Source organism: Lynx rufus, unplaced genomic scaffold (assembly GCF_022079265.1).
Source record: "Lynx rufus isolate CCGP_SWC_20201006 ecotype Redwood Valley unplaced genomic scaffold, mLynRuf1.p SCAF_3, whole genome shotgun sequence".
NCBI classification, from domain to species: domain Eukaryota; kingdom Metazoa; phylum Chordata; class Mammalia; order Carnivora; family Felidae; genus Lynx; species Lynx rufus.
Genome location: NW_025814845.1, coordinates 186,844,824 through 186,866,746, shown reverse-complemented (window position 1 = coordinate 186,866,746; position 21,923 = coordinate 186,844,824).

Genomic DNA, 21,923 nt, shown 5'->3' with positions numbered 1-21,923 from the left:
AAGAGACCCTTCCTGAGGGTCCAGGAGGAGGAAAAAGATGACACAGCACTGTCTCTACCACAGCCGGCCTACAGATACCTTGAGCTCAGTGATCCTCTCGGAGACCAGAAAGGTCTTTGGCTAATTCTCTGCAGAGTCTACGGGAGTGATTTTTGTCCAGAGAATTCTGTTGTTGGGCTTCATGGGAATACTAGCCATCACTGACTGCGTGCATACGGAACATCAGACGTCAAAATAAATGTTTTGCACACATCATTTCAGCCTCCTAACCGCATTATAAACAAATACAAATATTATTTTACAGATGGGAAAAATATTTTTGCTTCCCTGTACTGCTTTGCTAGAGTCGCCAAAACAAAGCACCATGGGCTGGGCGGGGCGGAGCTTAAACCACTGAAATTTATTTCTCGTAGTTCTAGTGGCCACACGCCCAAGAACAAGGTATCGGCAGGATTCGTTTCTTCTGAGGTCTGTCTCCTTAGCTTGGAGATGGTTGCCTTCTCCTGTTCACATGTTCTTTCCTCTGTGTGCGTACATATCTGTGTCCCAATTTCTTGTTATAAGGACACCAGTCATACTGGCGTAGCGCTCACCCCAAAGACCTTGTTTTTAACTTAGTTTCCTCTGAAAAGAAGTTTTCTCCAAAGACATTTACATGTGAGGTACGAGAGGTTAGCACTTCAACGTATAAATTTGGGGGGAGGTGGGAAACACAGTTCAGTCCATAACATTTCCCAATTTTTTCTTATGTGAATATGTCCTATAAAAACAGTTAAGAATGTGTGCAAAGATTTCACCATAAGTTGTTTATTGTATAGAACCTTGCTTCTAATAACAAAAATATCTTCTAGGAATGAGTTCAGCAGCACTGAACAGAAAATTCAACTTACAGCTTAAACCTAATGGGTAGTTTGGCTGTAAGTGGTTATTGATATTGGGTCAGTGGCTATCTGAAAATTTCTTGCGGTTGCATCATGCCCCCGCCTCATGGTCACATGCTGGCTACTGCAGCTCAGACATCATGTCTTTGTTTAGGTAGGAAGAAGGAGACATCAAGAAGGATTGCATTTTCTGCCTCTTTTTATGAGGAAAGAAAAACTTTTCTAGAAATCTCCACAGAAAACTTTGTCTAATGTCTCATGGAATGGAACGGGGTGCCTTATCCAGCTCCAGTTGAACATCTAGGAAGAAGAGAGCATTTAGAGTGAGTTTTAGGGTGTATAAAGCTCTGGGATACCAGGTGGGAGAGAAGAAAAATCAGTATAGGGGTCAGTGAGACTCTATTTTCAAGATTAACGTTACTAGAACATTCTGGATGGATCAGGACTTCTCCAATTCACCTGGGAAGAAGTCAGGACTGGTGATGTGGGCTCAGCCAGTGGACCCGATAATTCTATGGGGAACGGCTGACACTCACCCAGGGTTTGGCTTAGGCAGAGCTCCCTTCCAGACTTAGCACACTTCTTTACAAGCCTCGAGAGTGTAAGCTCTAAAAAAGGCGGGAAAGGGGGTGGGGGGTGGGGGAGAGGCAACTGGATGGCTCAGTCGGTTAAGCGTCTGACTCTCAGTTTTAGCTCAGGTCATGATCTCACAGTTTCATGAGTTCCAGCCCCATGTGGGGCTCTGCACTGACAATGTGGAGCCTGATTGGGATATTCTCTCTCTCTCTCTCTCTCTCTCTCTCTCTCTCTCTCTCTCTCTCCTGCCTCCCTCCCTCTCTCTCCTTCTCTCTCCCTCTCTCTCTCTCTCCCCTTTCCCTGCTCACGCTGTCTCAGTCTCTTTCAAAATAAATAAACCTTAAAAAAAATTTTTTTAAAAAGGAGTAGCCTCAGAGGTTTGGTTGTTACTTGTTTGGGAATCTGGTGCTCTAATATTCAAACCATTTTCCACACTGACAGTAAGAGAACAAGGATAGTAGATCACCCGGGCCTAGGTAAGCAGCTGACACTCTCCAACATCCTCTCCCATCTTGCATTTGGAATAAGAATCGAGCCTTCTGGGCCCCCAGGATTATTAGGTAGTTGAGGAGAAAGGCCGCCCAACTGCCGTGTGCAAGGACTCAGACAATTAACTGGAAAAATAAAAAGCACATCTATAATAGTGCCCCAGGTAGGTTGTAAACATGCCAAGAAGGTTATACTTTCCAAAACTTCCACAGTGAACATGCTTTGGTTTTGTAATAGAAAACAAAACATACTATTTTTTTTAAGAATAAAGATAGTTACTATTGACACAAAGAGAGGATGTCCGATTTTTTAACAATTTCAAGTGATACCTTGCATAGTAGCAAAAGTAAATAAAACTTGTAAACCATCCACACGCCCAACCTCTAGGGTATTGTACATTCACTTGGTAGAATTTAGAGTCATTAAAATAATAAATATGGGGACCGTGTCAACACATGGAAAGTGTAAATGAATAAAAAGAACAAAGACACACACGTTCATTGTTTGGCACCATGGAAAATCATGTTTAGACAATGATAAGAAGGAAACATAACAGCGTTAGGTAAACAGTTGGCATTTTCAAATAAAGGATTCTTTGTGCTTTGGAGAGGTGTGAGGTATAAGTCTCCATAGAAAACGTTTTTTAAAAATAGCAAATCCACTTGGTGCGGCCTCTGTTAGGGACAGCGTGGCCCCATTTGCCCCTCGGGTTCAGATCGTCAGGGCTGTCGTGTGCCAAAGTAGAACATAAGAAGTAAGTTCATCCTCCCATCTTCTCCCCAGCTCTGCCCTTCCGAGAAGCTCAGCGCTCCAGGTCAGTCGGTCAGCCAGTCTCTCCCTCAGCTTTCCACAGACCAAGTTCGTTGGACCCATCCTCTATCAACTTGCCCTCTGCTCCCTGGTAGGTCGCCAACATGCAGGAGTTAACCTCTGTTTATATAACCGGTTGGGACATACTGGAGTTTGCCATCCTTCTTGGGAAATATTGTTCTTTCTTGCACAATATTACTTTCTACTCCCCCCACCCCGGCCTCCAATTTTAAAAGTACCCAAGTGCCCATTATAAGGAATTTCTAAATTTTACAAATTACATTGTGAAGCAGTCTGTTATGGTCCGGGGGCCGGCCACGTCCGCCGTCATTCCTAGGCGAGCCTTACCCACGGGGCGCGTGCTGTGCTGCCCTGTGGTTCTGCCGCTTGGCCAAGACTGGCTGGACCAGGCTGGACACCTGCCTAGAGGCTAGCATTCTAGACAGCACAGCTCTAGAAGAAATCTGGTCCCGGGTACAGGAGAAATAGAAGAGTCAAGAGCTTGGCATCCAGCGTCCAGTCAGCCCAACTGTGGGGCCCAGTCTGACCGTGTGGCCTAGGCCTGAGTCCTGGGCTCTCTGCCTTGTATTCCAGGATCAGGACACGGCTCCTACTTCTCTCCTCCTGCTGCAGTCCCTGCCCAAGTTCCCTTCTTGCTTCTTGTCCTTGCTCCCACACACCGGCCTTGCCCCCTACAGCCCTCTGGGGGCTGATCCTGCCCTTGGCCCCCTTCACAGACCAGTACTCCAGACATCACATTCCGCTCACCTGGCATCAGCCTGCACCTCCCTCCCTCCCTCCCTCCCACCCCCGCCCCTCTGATTCTTCTATTCCAAGCCTCACCCCTTATCTTTGAGATCTGACCTTGCCCCTTGGGACTCCTCCTAAATACCACATCTGCCAAGTGTGTTAGAAGGTTGAGTGAACGGAGGAAGCATGTGGAGAAACAGAAGTTACAGATACAACCCTCTCCGTCTCAACCGAAGCCAGGCTTTGCCGGGTGCTAGGGCTACGCAAAGGGAAGCACGACAGAAGTTCACGGATGGTCTGGTTTGAAAGGTATACTTGACTCATGTCCAGCTTGAATTCCCCTCAAGCCCCCGCGCCACCCAATTCCCCACCTGCCTCCACAGGACAGGGCCATCCTTCCCCAACCCCTGGGGACGCAGTAACAATCCTAAGGAGAGCTTGGCAGAGATTCCCCTTCTGGTCCATCCAAAGTCAACACCTGTCCCCGCTTCCAAGCTTCAGTTTCCCAGTAGAGGATATGGGTCTTCTAGGAAAACTAGGACACACGCGGCATTCATCGGGGTGGATATGAATGGACAGATGGCTTGCTCGTGCTATCTCACGTCTCCCACCCTGTCCCTCTCAACTATGGCATTCCTGCTCTGGCTTTTTTATCATCATCTGAGCCGAAGCAACAATTCGGACAGCAGGCCTCTTATTCCTCCGTGTCGATGACATTTAAGTTCTCTGACAGGCAGGAAAAGGGATGAGGTGTTTGTGTGACATGAGCACAGTCCCAAAAAGTGACAAGATCTTGTCCACGAGCATAGAGTCAACATACTTCATCGCCAATGTGGCTAAGAAGTTGTTAGAGGAAGCAATGTATCTGAAGTGCGTATTTGGAACGCAAGTGGGCAGGAGGTCACAGCACAGTCATCTGGAGGGACACTTCTGTACATATTCACGGTCCCGCCAGCCTGCACGCAGCCCCTGTCCTCAGGACATGCCATTGGACCCCAGCCGTGCCTCTTCTGCTGTGTGGAGAAGAGTGAATTAATAATAAGGGAGAGGGGAGGCAACAGTCTGGAAAATCCAGTGCTCCGTTAAAACGGGTTTTAAATCACGACCACGGAAGTATTTTGTGAGTCCCTTTGCCGCCCAGCATTTAGGGTCAGACCGCTGAAGGTGACGTGATTAGCTGAAATGTGGTTAAATATATCTGTGCCACTCTAATACATCCTTTCCTGACTTCCGCTGCCATCTAAACATGTTTAATAATCAAACTGTGTTTCTTTTACCGGTAAAATGTGGCATCTTCTATTTAGCTACGTAATTTGTCATAAAACCTGACTGGAGGACAGAAGACTCTGGCTGACTTCCATTCCAGTTACAGGACCCACGGTGGTCATCAGACACAGGTTGTGATCAGAAAAATTGAGGGCTGGAAGGGCTCTTACAAAAGGTTGCCAATCTTCTATAAGCTTGAAGGCAGGAGACGGTTGCTAACGTCAAACTTTCTCAGCTGGTTGTTCCGTCTTCCTCTGATGATTCAGGTCTGTGACTCCCCCACAGTGCCTCGGAGACACCCTAAGGCCACCAGCCACGGGCTGCAGAAGACACGGGGGACCGTGCTGACTCCAGAAAACATTCGCATTTGTCTGTGTCCCACAGAGATGGAGCATATTTTGTGTACAATATTCGGTTCCAGAGGCTGAAAAGTTTGCATTTGAGTTGGAGTTTTAAATTTTTTTTTTCAACGTTTATTTATTTTTGGGACAGAGAGAGACACAGCACGAACGGGGGAGGGGCAGAGAGAGAGGGAGACACAGAATCGGAAACAGGCTCCAGGCTCTGAGCCATCAGCCCAGAGCCTGACGCGGGGCTCGAACTCACGGACCGCGAGATCGTGACCTGGCTGAAGTCGGACGCTTAACCGACTGCGCCACCCAGGCGCCCCTGAGTTGGAGTTTTAGAGATGAGTAAGTCATCAGCCCTATGAAGCACACGGTTTAGACCGCACTTGTGATCATTCATTGTAGTTTTTCACACATTGCACAGAGCTGTTAAGATCTTGTGAGCGGTTCGCACTTGGAATAACTCACATATGGTTTAAAAGGTCTGAGAGATTTGACTGAGGGCTTCAGCTATGCTCCAGTCTCCCCTGAATCTCTCGCCGAGCCTGGCTGAGTGCCACCCCCTCTGCCTCCACAGTTCCCTGGGCACCCCACTTGGGTTGCCCATGTGCACCTCCAGCTGAAGAGCCTCCCCGTGGGTCTCCGAAGCCTCTGTGCCATCCTGCGAGCTGGGAAGCTTGGAGTCATCCCCCTTTGCTCCCCTTCGTCCCCAGCCAACAGGTCCCCAAGCCCCTTGGGCGCTGGATCAGAAACATGACGCGGGTGCTACCCCTGACTATTTCAGGCTTCCTCCTGCGGCAACCTGCCCACTGGCCCCTGCTTCCAGGCTTCACCTCTTCCCCCCCGCTGCTCTTCCTGAGAGTCCTTCTTCTTGAGACCAATCTGCTGAAAGCCTTTCAAAAGATCGAATTCAAGCTCTCCAGGGGAGCACACAATGCCCTCGAGCACCTGAACATCATGCTAACCTGGCGTCCCTTCTCCCACCAGCCCTCACGCGCTCAATGCGCGAGCCCCACTGAGTTGCACTTCAGGCCTTGGCCGTGAGCACGCTTCGCACCTAGCGTGTACCCCTTATCCACATGGTAAACTCACTCATCCCTTGAGGCCTTCCTATAAAGTTTTCTCAACTCCTCCAACAGCCACACATCTCAGAGCCCTTATATAATGTTTTACCTTCACACATCTATGTGTCCCCTACTAGCCTCTGAGCTCCTGGGGGGATTGGAGGTGGGGGGTGGGGGGGCACAAAACTCATGCCCAGGGCATGCCATCTAGCATACATCTAGCCATACACATGGCCTGGCCTGATAAATCAGGTCTGTCCATGCAGATTTAACCAGTTCCATTATGGCTGAGACAGGGGAAGAGAAGAGAGCCCCTGAAAACAAGATATCATTTACTAAGCTTTTGTACCAGGGGTCAGATTCTGTGCCAGACCCTTCCTACATCAACTTCCTGGATCCTCACAACAGCTCTGTGAAGATAACAGTATTTCATACGTTACGGGAAACCACATCCATAGCATACTGAGCCTCAGAGAAGCTAAGTCTCTTGCCCACGGCCCAAAGTCTGGACTCTTAGCTACTGCACTGGCAAAGCAATGGTTCCAGAACGCATCCTTTCATATCCAACAGTGGTGGTGTGGACTCGGCTCAGGGCTAAGTGCCCTTGGGGAACTTTTTACAGTTTCGGGGTAGCTGGGGGGTGCAAGAGCATGTTGGCTGGGCAGGAACACTCAAGGAGCCATTTTCGTTTGGACTGGCATTCTGATTGGTTGAACAGTTTCTCTCCATCTTGGGCCCCATCTGTTGATTACCAGCTGCCTTGTAAGTGCCCACAAAGTCCACCTACGAAGCAGAGACATCCAGGGCCCTGGTGATCCGGCCAAACGACCAGTTATTAAGTTCAGGTTGGTGTTGGAGGTGTCCTGGGCCGTGGTGACCAGAAACTTCCCTAGAAACTTGACATTCAGTGACAAAAATGGCTTTGGAGGGGCGCCTGGGTGGCTCAGTCAGTTAAGCATCCGACTTCGGCTCAGGTCATGATCTCATGGTTCATGAGTTCGAGCCTCACACTGGGCTCTTTGCTGTCAGCACAGAGACTGCTTTGGATCTTCTGTTCCCCTCTCTCTCTGCCTCAGAAACACTCTCTCACACACTCTAAATATATATGTTTATTTATTTATTTTTTAAATGGCTCTGGATTGTTTGGGCAGGACCCATCCAAAAATACATACCAAAGGACCACGCCCCCCCCCCCAATTCTGGCTCCTCGACGGACCCAAGTGGGGGCTTAGGCAGCTCCTGGCTGGATATGTGCCAACCCACCGTCTCCAGAGCCCCTCTCCACTCCTCCACAATTTAATCACGCTCCGGATCTATTCTGGGCCACGCTCATTTCCCGTGGTGGAAATTAGGTTTTGACCGCGTTCCTCTCACATTTAATCTGTTCATTCTAATTACAGCCAGTGGCTTCAGCTCAAGGAGGACTCTTCCTGAGGTACACGGACGATTCTGTGGGAACAGGAGGCCCCTCAGAAGCCCCTCCCTCGCTCTCTTTTTTGCACCTCTTGCTGAGGCAGGACTGCATGGGATTTGTTGCTGACCCTGGCCTTTCACTGTCACTCCATAAAGGCTGTGCACGGAAGCCCCACTCTGGCCACGATTTGCTAGCCAAGGGGACACCTAGTGTTGGTAGGGACAAAATACAACAATGAGGTGTTCAGAATATTCTTTCTTTTTCTTTTTTTTTTTTTAGCAGCTTTATCAAAGTATGATGGACATATAAACATTGCATATGTTTAAGGTATACAGCTTGATGTTTTAATATGCATACATTGTGAAATGATCACCCAAATCAAGCCAATTAACATATCCATTGTCTCCATATAGTTCCAGTTTCTTTTTGGGTTCGTATTTGGGAGTAGGGGCACGGGGATGGGAATCAAGATCTGCTCTCTTAGCAAATTTCGAGTATACAAAACAGTATTGTTAACTATAGTCACCTTGCTGTGCATAGGATCCCCAGAACTCATTCATTGCCAATGGTAAAACTTTGTAGCCTTTCAGGTTAAGCATATTCTTTTGGGTCTCATTTTTCTTCATTTACCTTTCAGGGTTTGTAAACTGTATCACTGAAGGTCAAATGCTGCAGATCGGAGCCTCACTACATTTTTTAATCTGGCATTTCCAGGGAAACTGGCCTTCTTCTCCCTCTCAGCTGCATTGGGTCTATGGGTGCATATTTAAAAACAAAATTCTTATTTTCAAAGTTCTTTGTCATCATCCCCCAAAAGTATTTTCAAGCATCTCTAATTTGAGGGGCGGGGTTAGCATTTGGCAAAATGGAGGCAGCCAGAGGTGGGGGACTAGATTCTGGTCCCTGCTCTGCCCTCTTGAACATGCCCATCAAAGCAAGTCATTGACCTCTGTGAGCCTCGGTCTCCTGAGCTGACCAATAAAGAACTTGAACTACAGAATCTTGAAGGTTCCTTCCAGCTGTAAAACTGTATAAATGTATGAGAGGCAATGGATTGTTATTTAGACCTCGTGGGAGCTAGAGGCTAAAGGAGGAAGAAAATTAGAATGTGTCCTGATCACCTTTCTGGTATGTGAGCACTAGTTATTTAGGGCACAGGAGAATTAGCTGAAAGGTCCTCCAGTCCCATTTTGCAAGCCCGTCTGTGAATTATTCATGCCTTACATGCAGCATAAAACTGGAGTGGGTAATTGCAGGTTTGACTTCCGAGAGGAGATAAACACAGGGAGGGAATGTTGTTTGCTAGAGAGCGTAGAACAGGCTTTTCAGACGGAAAGGGACTTTATAGATTATCTAGTCCACACCCATCCACTTCCAGACAAAGAAAGCAACACTCAGACTGACTTCAGAGATGGGATCAAGATCACACAGCTAGTTCCTTGCAGAGTCGGGACGCTGCACTGACGGAAAAGAAGCTCGTGGCATTCACAAGCCAACCCATCCAATGGTAGCGAGACTGCTTTCCATGTCAATGTTTGCAAGAGGCACATAACACCAGGTAAAACGGTGACAAATGTTCAAAGTCATTGCTCTGTGCACACGTAAGTCACAAGCAGACCCCAGATGTCCTTGAGAGAGAAGAGAGAACTGGTCCCAGGAAAGAGGAAAGACAATTCTGAGGAAGCTATTTATCTCTCAGATATGGAGCCTGTCCGAGGAGGATCGGCCCTGCCTTCCTGAATCTTGGGCCAAGGAACAAAATGTTCCATTTGCAATTTTTCTAATGGTGATGTTGAACATGAAGAATTACAATATCACTAAATTTTCTCCCCAAGTTTTTGCATACTGAAAAGAGGTCAACTTTACCAGCCTCATGTCTTTTCATCGTCCTCCTTCCCCACCGCCCTCCAACCTCAACGCTGGCCTCCCTGTGGGTCCCAGAACCTGGCGGCCCTGGTCCTGGGTCCTGTGCCTCAGCCCTCCTGCACGGACTGCTTCCCCGCCTGGCATGCTTGTCTGCTGAGATCCACCGGACTCATTACTCCGCCTCCTTCAAGCCTGCTCAAATGTCGGCTTTGCAGGAGATCTTCCTTGATCACCCTGTAATTTAGGGGGCCACCCCACTCCTAGCCTCCTCACTTTGCTCTATTTTCCCTGGCACTCACCACCACCAACCCTCATACTGTCACCGTCACCCTCTAGTGTGCAAGGTGCTTGAGGGAAAGGGCTCTGATTTGTTGTGTTCTCTGTGGATCCCAGGGCCCTAGTACAGCGTCTGGCACACGGTAAGAGTTTCATAAATGCTCTCTGAGTGCATGCAAGCTTTTACCTGCTTCCTGTTTTCTGTCCCTCCTTTCCTCTGCCTTCAAACCGTAGCCTCTCTCCTAGACCTGGAAGTGTTTGATCTGCCTACTTGTCCTCTGAGGAAGCCAGAAAGGTTAGGTGAATTGTCCAAAGTCATGGAACCAGGACTTGACCTTGGATCTTTTGTTGACCCCCAGCCCAGGGCTCTTCCCATAGCCCTGAGTTTCCCGGGGTGATGGCTCCCTTCTCCACCTGGCCCTGGATTTCTCTGCTGGTCACACCTCCTCACAGCTCGTTTGAGCAATGCTCCATCCTGACTCTGCCACTAGCTGGACATGTGGCTTTGGCCAGGCTATTTATCTTCCCTCTGCCTTGGGCTTCTCGTTGTTCAAGGGGAGTATGTGCCTTATAGGATTTTCCAAAGGATTGACTAAGCACAGATCCCCCCACAATGTGAAGTGACCCTCTGCTGCTTTCTTTCCCTTTTGTTGGCTTCTGAGGACCAAGGAATTAAAAAAAAAAAAAAAAACATTATGTTTCTCGAAGTCTCCTCTGTTGCAAGGCTAAACTCCTCACAGAGACTGTAGAAATACTTAGGGAGTAAAGCAAATGGGAAAGGACAGATGGCAGGGAGAAAAGCCTCCACCTCATGGGGCCATGTCTTGGACAGGGCTGGCCCACGGCTTCCGACTCCTGAGCCTGATGTCCCCATTAAAACTGACGATGAGACCATCAGGGAACTACAAATCAAAACCACACTGAGAAACCACCTCACGCCCATCAGAGTGGCTACAACGAACAAATCAGGAGACGATAGATGCTGGCGAGGATGTGGAGAAACGGGAACCCTCTTGCCCTGTTGGTGGGAATGCAAACTGGTGCAACCGCTCTGGAAAACAGTGTGGAGGTTCCTCAAAAAATTAAAAATAGACCTACCCTATGACCCAGCAATAGCACTGCTAGGAATTGACCCAAGGGATACAGGAGTGCTGATGCATAGGGGCACTTGTACCCCAATGTTTATAGCAGCGCTTTCAACAATAGCCAAATTATGGAAAGAGCCTAAATGTCCATCAACTGACGAATGGATAAAGAAGATGTGGTTTATATATCCAATGGAATACTACTTGGCAATGAGAAAGAATGAAATCTGGCCATTTGCAGCAACCTGGATGGAACTGGAGGGTATTATGCTAAGTGAAATAAGCCAGGCAGAGAAAGACAGATACATATGTTTTCACTCATATGTGGATCTTTAGAAACTTAACACAAGACCATGCGGGAAGGGAAGGGGGAAAAAAAGTTACAGAGAGGGAGGGAGGCAAACCATAAGAGACTCTTAAAAACTGAGAACAAACTGAGGGTTGATGGGGGGGTGGGAGGGAAGGGAGGGTGGGTGATGGGCATTGAGGATGCCCACCTGTAGGGATGAGCACTGGGTGTTGTATGGAAACCAATTTGACAATAAATTATATTTTAAAAACAAAACAAAACAAAACAAAAATTGATGCTGAAAATGAGCAAAGCCTCCAGAAAGCTAGATAAGGCAATATGGGACATAGTCTGTTCTTCTCAGGGATCAGTTTGTTGGCAAAATACCTGTTTCAAAAGTCATCTTAAAGGGGCAGGAATCATGATTTCATTAGAGACCAATGTAATGAGTATTTCCCCAACTCTGCTCTTTGGTATGAAAAAAAAAAAAAAAAAAGGCAGGGGTGCTGTGTGATCTCAGTATAATTCATAAAACACCGGGTTTAAGAGCTATCCAACTGCATTTATGCAGGACTTTTCAGAACCTTGATTATGTTTAAGTACGCCGTGGTTCTCCAAGAGGAACGGAGCTATACACACGCTAAAATATTTTCCCCATTTACTTGTACCCTTTTTTCCCCACATAGAAGTTCTTGCAATTAGTGTTCTATGGATCCTATTTGGGGGGAAATTCAGCTATAGACAAACTTCCTTATATGAAACCTAACTGCTAGGGCCACACAGACTCAATGGCTTGACCAAGATCAGTAGCTAATTAGCGGCACAACCAGGGCAAGAGGCTGCATCCTGGTGTGTTTTCTATGCTGTTTCGTCTACACAGCATTGAGGGTGGGAAGGCCTTGAAGTCAGAGCAGCTCTAGTGAGAGATCGGGCTATTTCCACTCAAGGAAATAAACTGGCATGGAGCATAACCACTGAGACAGACGTTTTAGAGACAAAGAATAAAAAATGCACAAGAGTGTGTGCGTTGTAGGAGCAAGATCACCAGCACTGAAAGATGTCTTCTTCCCCCAAAGCGGTTGAATAGTCCCGGAAAACCCCAACCCTAGCCCTCTCCTGCGCTCACACGTTCCCGGGAATAGTTAACCCCAAACTGGGTCTGCATCAGTGGCGGCAGCATAGTATGTCTCAATGTAAAGAGGCAGAAAAATGGAGCCCAAAGATAGCCACGTGGCAATTCCCAGAACCTGTCGATGTCACTTCACGTGGCAAAGGAGACTTTGTGGGTGTTTAGGTTAAGGGTTTTGACATTATCCTGGGTTATCCGGGTGGGTCCTACACGCAGTCACAAGGGTCCTTACAAGAGGAAGGCAGAGGGCGATTTGACTACAGAGGGGAGAAGGCTCTGTGATAATGAAGAAGATCAAGAAGGAGGCGTCGAGTCACAGAGTTGCAAAAGGCGAGGAAACAGATTCTCCCCTGCAGCATTCAGAGGGAAGCAGACCTGTCCACATCTCATGTCGGATTTCCGATCTCCAAAACTAGAACAGAACAAATTTGTGTTGTTTTAAGCCACCGTATTCGGGATGATTTAGGACAGCAGCGATAGGAATTTAATACATCAAAGAACTAGAGTGTGTTATGCCAAGTAAAATAAGTCAGTCAGCGAAAGACACATATCACGTGATTTCACTCATATGCATAATGTAAGAAACACAACAGATGAACACAGCAGAAGGGAAGGAAAAATAAGATCAAAACAGAGAGGCAGGCAAGCCATAAGAGACTCTTAAATACAGAGAACAGACTGAGGGAGGGGTGCTGGAACGGAAGTGGGTGGGGGGATGGGCTAAATGGGTGACGGGCATTAGGGAGGGCACTTGTGGGGATGAGCACTGGGTGTTGTATGGGAGAGATGAGTCCCTGGGTTCTACTCCTGAAACCAATATGACACTGTATGTTAATGAACTTTAGTTTAAATAAATTTTTTTTTTAAGGGATAAAAAGAAAACTAATACATCAAGTTTAATGAGAACATCCCAGCTCACTCTGGGAAGGTTGTGCCACCCAGATAAGGTGACTGCAGGTAATGGCACACTGGGTGGTGTGACAGGTCAGGTGTGTGGCTCAGTCACCCCACAGTGCTGGCAGCCGCCCAGAGTTCTCCTCTGAGCATGGCCCCTGACATAGCTTCAGGTGGAAGGAGTTAAGCTTCCCTGTTCAGAGATAAGGACATCTTATCCTTCTATGGAGTCATTTATTTGTCCCTCTTGCAAAAAAGTAGGAGGTGACAGCTCGGTGACACCACACCACTGATGGTTTTCCTTGGCACAATCATGGGTTAGCCATTGGACAAAATGCAAGTCTAGCAAGTCAGGTCTGCCTGGAACAGGATACACTTGCTTCCAAAGCATTTCAACATTTCCAGGGTGTATTTGTTCCCACACGTTCTGTGACACTTTTTGACGTCATTATCACTCCCGCATGGCCCGCACCGGCGCTTCATAATGTAACAGCTCAACATCGAATCTGAAGCCTAAGAAGCTATTTCGACTGAAGCCCTCAAAACCCGGCACGAGTTAGAAGGGATTTCTTACGGGCCAAGGCATCTGAAGAAGCATCTCCGTGATATCGGTCATTTTGTGCATTGAAAATAGGGTCTTGGGCAACACTTATTAAGTGGGTTAAACCCCAGCTGTGTGATACCATTGCTACAGGCCGCTCTGTTTTCTTGCGACTTCCCAGAGTGGGTAGGGAGGGGAGGGCAGGTGTCTAAGGCGACCATCTGTGATGCCAGCAGCAAACTAAAAAACCTGAGCCACAGGTTGAGTTATCCAAGCACCATACAAGTCACCAGGGCTAGACACGGGTTTGAACAAAATGGGAAAAGTTACACTGACCCCCCCCCCCCAGATTTAATCCCATTGCCAGACAGAGGGTAAAGACAGGAGGATGGGACGTCACAGCCGCAGCCTTCATGACACTATTTCAGCCTTTTTCTTACTTCTCTTTCAGGATGGACGAATCCACGAAACCCTACAGGCTGCTCAGAAATAAGGTTGCTACGGGCCCCCAGGTCTGGGAACTGCCGTCGGAATTGAGGGTGTTGAGTTGTACAGCTTAAACCTCTTAACTCAGGAGCCCGAGACTTGGTTTTGGAAGCACTGGAATTCTCTTCCTGCCAAGCAGATCTGTGGGAGTCTCATGTGAAATTCTCCTTGTCACTCAAGGGCAATGAACAGAGAATGTTACAGAGCCAGGCTGCCTGGGTTTGAATTCCAGCTCTACCATTTACCAGCTGTGTGACCGTGGCCAGCTATTTAAACATCTCTGCCTCAGTTTCTGCTTCTGTGAAAAGATTAAAAAAAAAAAAGCGACCTACCTCAAAGTGCTGTGGTGATCTTGAGACGGGGTTAGTATGTATCAATGTCCCAATAGCTCCTGGAAAAAAAAAAAATTCAGTAAAGGTTTGCTCATCTTCCGTAATAAAATAATAGCCAAGGAATAACATAAAAGGTTGTTCACTGAATGACCCATTTTTTTAAGCTTATTTATCTGTTTTGAGAAAGAGAGAGAGAGAGAGAGAGAGAGAGAGAGAGAGAATTCCAAGCAGGCGCCACACTGTCAGCACAGAGCCCAACATGGGGCTTGAACCCACGAACCATAAGGTCATGACCTGAGCCGAGATCAAGAGTCAAGTGCTTAACCAACTGAGCCACCCAGGTGCCCTGAATGACCAAATTAAAAAAATTTTTTTTAGCATTTACTTATTTTTGAGAAAGAGACAGACAGAGAATGAGCAGGAGAGGGGCAGAGAGATAGGGAGACACAGAATCCGAAGCAGGTTCCAGGCTCTGAGCTGTCAGCACAGAGCCCGATGTGAGGCTCGAACTCACAAGCTGTGAGATCATGACCTGAGCTGAAGTCGGATGCCTAACTGACTGAGCCACCCAGGCACCCCAGCTGAATGACCAAATTTTAAAATCGATAGTTTCTATAATCTTTATATTATGATCAGAAGGGCTGGCTGTTGTAACGGATCACTGCCCAGTTTTGTTGATTTAACACGATAGAACCTCCTTTCTCAGGGCAAATCTAAAGCACGTGTCCTTGATCAGCAGGCAGCTCTCCAGGGACCAGGCTTCCTTCCATCATGTGACTCCACATAATCCACACATGGCTCCAAGGTTGCCCTAGCTCTGCCCTACATTGGAACCAGTCAAAGCAGGACATGGGAGGAAGGACAAGGGAAGTTTTGTGGGCCTGGCCTACAGGCGGAACCTCTCAAGTGCCCACAATCCTTTGGCCAGAACCCAGCCTATATACCCACCTGCAAGGGAGGTGGGCAGCTTAACACCTGGCATTCCCTACCACGCTTCATCAGAAGACATATGAGAGGATTCCATTGCCTTCAAACAGTCATCCCCCCTATATCTTAATTTAGTTTTGGTTTCTAGTTGGGTTTTAGTTTCTCCCTAGCCACTCAAAGTTCAATATATATCAGGGATTTCTGGGCTTCAGATATGCTCTGGGGAATGAGAATCCCCTATATATTTCAAAGTACAAGTGCTGATGCTTTCTCAAGTGTCAGGATTTTATAAATGATGAGTTGGATTTTCTCTCTTGCAATACATATTTTCAGCTTCATCCATTGCCTTTTGGTATCCCCTGATTCACAGGTATGTTAAAATATTTCATCAAAGGAGTAGCTGGCTTCTAGTTTATGCAAAAGAAAAAGACTCACAGAATCTAAAATGCGAAACACACAAGAAATTGACATCCAGTAGCATTGGCTACAAAGTGGCTGCTGTAAAGCAACTACTTTTTAAATCACAAGGCAAGTCCTAAATTGTAACCAAAACTATAAAGCAGACTTAAAAGCTGTGGAAACTACCAAAAGCACCACGACTTATTCTTGACTTTACAAACTGCTCATTTATATTGTATTTTTATAAATGCCTTTTTTTTTTTAATGCCAATACTTTGGTTTCTAACAGGGAGCAATAGACATATATAGATTTGGTAGGGGGTTGCAGAAAGATTCAACATGAAGTGGTAAAACCTTTCAAAGTAGTGATGCTTAAAGGTATTAGTACAAAAGACTGGGGGGCCTCCATCAGTCAAATATCAGACTCCATTTCAGCTCAGGTCATGACCTCATAGTTCATGGGTTTGAGCCTTGCATCAGGCCAAGTACCGACAGCATGGAGCCTGCTTGGGATTCTGTCTCTCCCTCTCTCTGCTCCTCCCCTGCTCATGCACTCTCTTTCAAAATAAATAAATAAACTTAAAAAAAAAAAAAGACTGTTTGATGAGTGCCTAAAATTCAATATATCCACACCATAAGTACAAAAGTGTAAATGAAGAAGCAAAATGGTAAAATAGGTTTTTTTAAAAGTTGAAATAGAGGTAAGAAAAAAAAAAAACAAGCTAGGAAGGAACAGGGAAAACTATATAACATACTAAAGTTTGTCTATTACTGGCTAGAAATTACCAATGAAGCGTTATAGAGTATTTAAGAAATTTGAAGAACATTCCTAAAACTGCTATTTGAAAAAAGCCAAACCAAAATGGGCACTCTAGCTGAAAAGTTTCCATATAAAGCTCTGAAATAGTTCCTAGTGATAAGATATGCTTTACTAGATCCTAAATATATTTATTCATAAGAGAGCTAAAGTGATCTATGATTGTTAGCCTTCAAGAAATGGAATCTTACTTCAATACTGCTAGACAGAACTGACAAAACTGAAAAACAGTTAAATCATTCCAGAAAAATGTTTTCTATCTTTTTAAAATTTTTTTAAGTTTATTTATTTTTGAGAGAGAGACAGAGCATGAGCAGGGGAGGGGCAGAGACAGAGGGGGAGACACAGCATCTAAAGCAGGCTCCAGGCTCTGAGCTCAGTACAGAGCCTGATGTGGAGTTCAAACTCACCAGCCATGAGATCATGATGTGAGCTGAAGTTAGACATTTAACCGAGCCACCCAGGCACCCCGAAAACCTTTTGCTATTAGTCATTTCTATTCAATACGAATGACAAATTTAGTAAATCAGCAAATCTAAGTTCAGTGAATTCATCCAAATATGGTCAATTCAATGGGCTCACCATTAGGCAAGTTTTATTTCCACAAAAAAATTTTGGCAAATCATCTTTCAATGCATTTACCTAACATCAACCAGACATCCACTCCATAACTTCACAAATGAAAGATACCTGATTACAGTGGGGCAAATCACTTTTTGTATGAACTGACCATAATTTAGGAGCAATTAGTTTGCTCCCATCTCAGCCCTGAGCTCTCATGCATTAGGTATTTAGAATGTCTCCTTCAGGGCCACTAGGTGGCTCAGTTGGTTAAGCGTCCGACTTTGGCTCAGGTCATGAACTCACAATTCATGAGTTCAAGCCCCGTGTTGGGCTCTGTGCTGACAGCTCAGAGCCTGGAGCCTGTTTCAGATTCTGTGTCTCCCTCTCTCTCTCTCTCTGCCTCTCCCCTGCTTGTGCACTTGCTTGCCTCTCTCTCTGTCTCAAAAATAAAGAAACATTAAAAAAAAAAAAAAAAGAATGCCTCCCTTAAAACGAGGGGGTGGTGGCTGAACTACCAAAATGTGAACAGGATACTGCCACCACCAAGGCAAAAAATGGGTCCATGTGTCACCCTTATTAGAATCATATAGCCTCAGACATTCATTTCCTGCTTTTATTAGTTTCCTAGGACTGTGGTAATGAATTATGGTAAACTGGGTAAGACAACTGAAATGTATTCTTTCACAGTTCTGGAGGTTAGAAGTCTAAGGTCAAGGTGTCGGCAGGGCTGTGCTCTAATCTGTCTTATGCCTTTCTCTTGGCTTCTAGTCCTGCCAACGGTCCTTGGCATGGCTTGCTTTGAGGTTGCATAATTCCAGTCTCCGCCTGTGTCACACGGTGTCCTCCCTGTGTCTTCATATGACCTTAGAGGACAACAGTCATATTGGATTAAGGGCTCTCAACTTAACTAATTACATCTACAATGATCCTATTTCCAAATAACCTTAGGACTGAGGGGGCAGGACTCCAGGAAATCTTTCTGGAGGATACGTTTCAACCTGTAACACTGCCTTTGCCCTCACTTCCCAGACATGGATGGTCAATGACTATCATTTTAGGCAATCTCTCTCATCTCCTTTGTGATTTCTCCTAATTTATTTAAACAATAACTTTAGGGCTGGGTGGCTCAGTCGGTTAAGCGTCTGACTTTAGCTCAGGTCATGATCTCACGGCTCATGGGTTGGAGCCCCATGTTAGGCTCTGCGCTGACAGCTCAGAGCCTGGAACCCGCTTCAGATTCGGTTTCCCTCTCTCTCTCTCTGTCCCTCCCCTGCTCATGCTCTCTCTCAACACTTGGCTAATACAAAAGCAGTTTTGGCTAAATTAAACTTTGTAAAATCTCTCGCTAAAATCCTGGCTAAAATAGAACATATAATTTTCTCCCTTTCTCATCTTCTTATTTTTTCTAAACAGCTTCACTGGTCTCAGCAGCTTATAGTTCATATTTTCTAGAACAATTCCAATTTAGTGTAATTTTATTCTTTTTCAGTAAAACTGGTATAGAAATCCCATAAATGCAATATAATTGTGTTTCTTAAGGTTTATTGAGCAAATAAGTTCACAAATTAAAAAAAAATGCCTATGTCAGGAGTCCTAATTTGGAGATCAGAAAATTTGTCACTGATAGAGATTAAAAAGCAAGAGTCTGGTGAAAACTTAGACAGGAGGGTGTGTAGGAGGGTACTGACCTCTATAGGAAAGTCTAGGATGTGAGGGAGAAGGCAGGGATGGGGCTAGTGGAACATCCAACCTCTCTCTCTGTGGGTACCACACCACTGACAGGAAGGACACCATGATTTCATAATAATTTAGTTCTTAGTGGAAACTGTCCCTCCTCCTATTCTTCCTGGTAACTAATTTTCTGAAGAAGGAACCTGAGAGGTGCTTGGGTGGCTCAGTCGGTTGAGTGTCTGACTTCGGCTCAGGTCATAATCTCACAGTTCATGGGTTTGAGCCTTGCATCCAGCTCTGTGCTGACAGCTCGGAGCCTGGAGCCTGCTTCAGATTCTGTGTCTCCCTCTCTCTCTGCCCACCCCCCCCCCCCGCCCCACTCACCCTTGTGTGTGCTTTCTCTCACTCTCTCTCAAAAATAAACAAACATTAAAAAGAAGGAGGAGAAGGAGGAGGAGGAGGAGGAACAGGAACTTGGAATCAAGACTAGAATAGCACTGGCAGACAAAAGGCCCATCAGCTGAGAAGACGACAGCAAGAAGGGTGAAGCCAGGTCAGAACGTGTACACAATGCTGGTTCCAGGTTTGTCTTCTGATGCACCACAAGAGCTGGGGCCTGGCCAAAAGATCTCAGTGTCTAGTTTCACAGGACAGGCTAGGTTTTAAGAGGATACAGAATGAAGAACAATTCAAGATATGCTACAAGAGAAGAGAGTTTTCTCTCAACAGAGAGACTGCAAGAAAGAAACCTAAGTGATAAAGAAAGGAAAAGGGAGAAAAACAGATCCATGATGTGAGACAGCCATTCTGGGTCCCTGTACTTGCAACAGAAAAAGAAGAAACAGCTACCAGGGAGTCTGAGGGTCAAATCTCTACTGAGCATTAGCTAGGTACCAGGAACTGCATTAGAAAACTCTGGATATAAATAGGAACAGATAAGGTATGTGGAGTTTACTGTCAGACTTACAAACAAGTAATGATATGACAAGATAATTACTATACTGGAGGTATGATGAAAGGGCAGTGACAGAGGTATGTTAAGCATCTGTCCGGAGCCTCTCAGAAGGCATGTCTGAGCAGTTGTTACAGAAGAAAAAGCATTTGCTTGAGTGACAGAAAAAGGAGGAGTATTCTCAGTAAAGAGTATGACGACCAGGTCAGTGTTGGTGAAGCACAGACTGTGAGATTGAGAGCAGCTCAGCAGGGCCTCTTTGAAGGCTGTGGACACCATGCAAGTGATTTTATACTTTGTCCTAGAGCCAGTTGGGAGCCATTGGTGAATTCTGGTGAGGGAGGCAGCACTTCCTGATTTGTGGGACAGAAAGATCTTTCTGGAAAACTGCCAAATTCATTCTACCAGGGCAGCATTATCCTCATACCAAAACCAGACAAAGACACTACAGAAAAAGAAAACTACAGGCCAATAACTCTGATTAACATAGATGCAAAAATCCTCAACAATTTATTAACAACCCAAATTCAACAATACATTAAAAGGATCATTCACCATGATCAAGTGGGATTTACTCCAGGGATGCTAGGATGGTTCAATATTTGTAAATCAATCAATATGATACATCACATTAGCAAGTAAAAACCGTATGATCATCTCAATAGATGCAGACAAAGCATCTGACAAAATACAACATCAATTCGTGATAAAGTCTCAACAAAGAGGGTTTAGAGGGAACATACTCAACATAACAAAGGCCATATATGAAAACCCCACAGCTAATATCATACTCAAAGCTGAAAAACTGAAAGCTTTTCCTCTAAGATTAGGAATGTCACTCTCAAGGATCAAGAATGTCCACTCTCACCACTTTTATTTAGCATAGTACTAGAGGTCCTAGCCACAGCAATCAGACAAAAAAAACAAATAAAAGGTATCCAAATTTGTAAGGAAAAAGGAAAAATGTCACTATTTGCAGATGACATGATACTATATAGAGAAAATCCTAAAGACTCCACCAGAAAACTATTAGAACCGATAAATGAATTCAGTAAAGTTTCAGGGTAAAAAAAACAAATATACAGAAATCTGTTGCATTTCTATACACTAATAATGAAGTAACAGAAAGAGAAATTAAGAAAACAATGTCATTTACAATTGCACCAAGAAGAATGAAATACCTAGGAATAAGTTTAAACAAGAAGGTGAAACACCTATGCTCTCAAAATTATAAGACACTGATGAAAGAACTTGAAGATGATACAAACAGATGGAAAGATATACCATGCTCATGGAATAGAAGAATCCATATTGTTAAAATGTCCATACCACCCAACACAGTCTACAGATTCAATGCAACCCCTATTGAAATACCAATAGCATTCATTAATCACAGAACTAGAAAGAATAATCCTAAAATTTGTATGGAACCACAAAAGACTTCAAATAGCCAAATCTATGTGGTGACAGATGATGACTGCACTCATCGTAGGGAGCACTGAGTTATGTATAGAATTGTCAAATCACGGGGTGCCTGGCTGGCTCAGTCGGTTGAGCGTCCGACTTCAGCTCAGGTCATGATCTCACAGTTTGTGGGTTCAAGCCCCACGTCAGGCTCTATGCTAACAGCTCAAAGCCTGGAGCCTGCTTCAGATCCTGTGTCTCCCTCTCTCTCTGTCCCTCCCCAGCTCATGCTCTGTGTTATAAATAAGTGTTAAAAAAATTAGAAAAAAAAAGAATTGTCAAATCACTATGATGTTCCTGAGAGAGAACAAAGCTGTAGGTATCACAATCCCAAATTTTGAGATATACTACAACACTATAGAATCAAAACAGTTTGGTACTGACATAAAAACAGACATTTGGCTCAATAGATCAGGAAAGAGAGCCCAGAAATAAACTCATGCATGTATAGCCAATTAATCTACGACAAAGGAGGCAAGAACATAAAATGGGGAAAATACAGTCTGCTCAATAAATGGTGCTGGGAAAATTAAACAGCGACATGCAAAAGAAGGACGGCTTTCTCACACCATACAAAAAAATAAGCTCAAAATGGATTAAAGACCTATATGTGAGACCTGAAACCATAAATTCC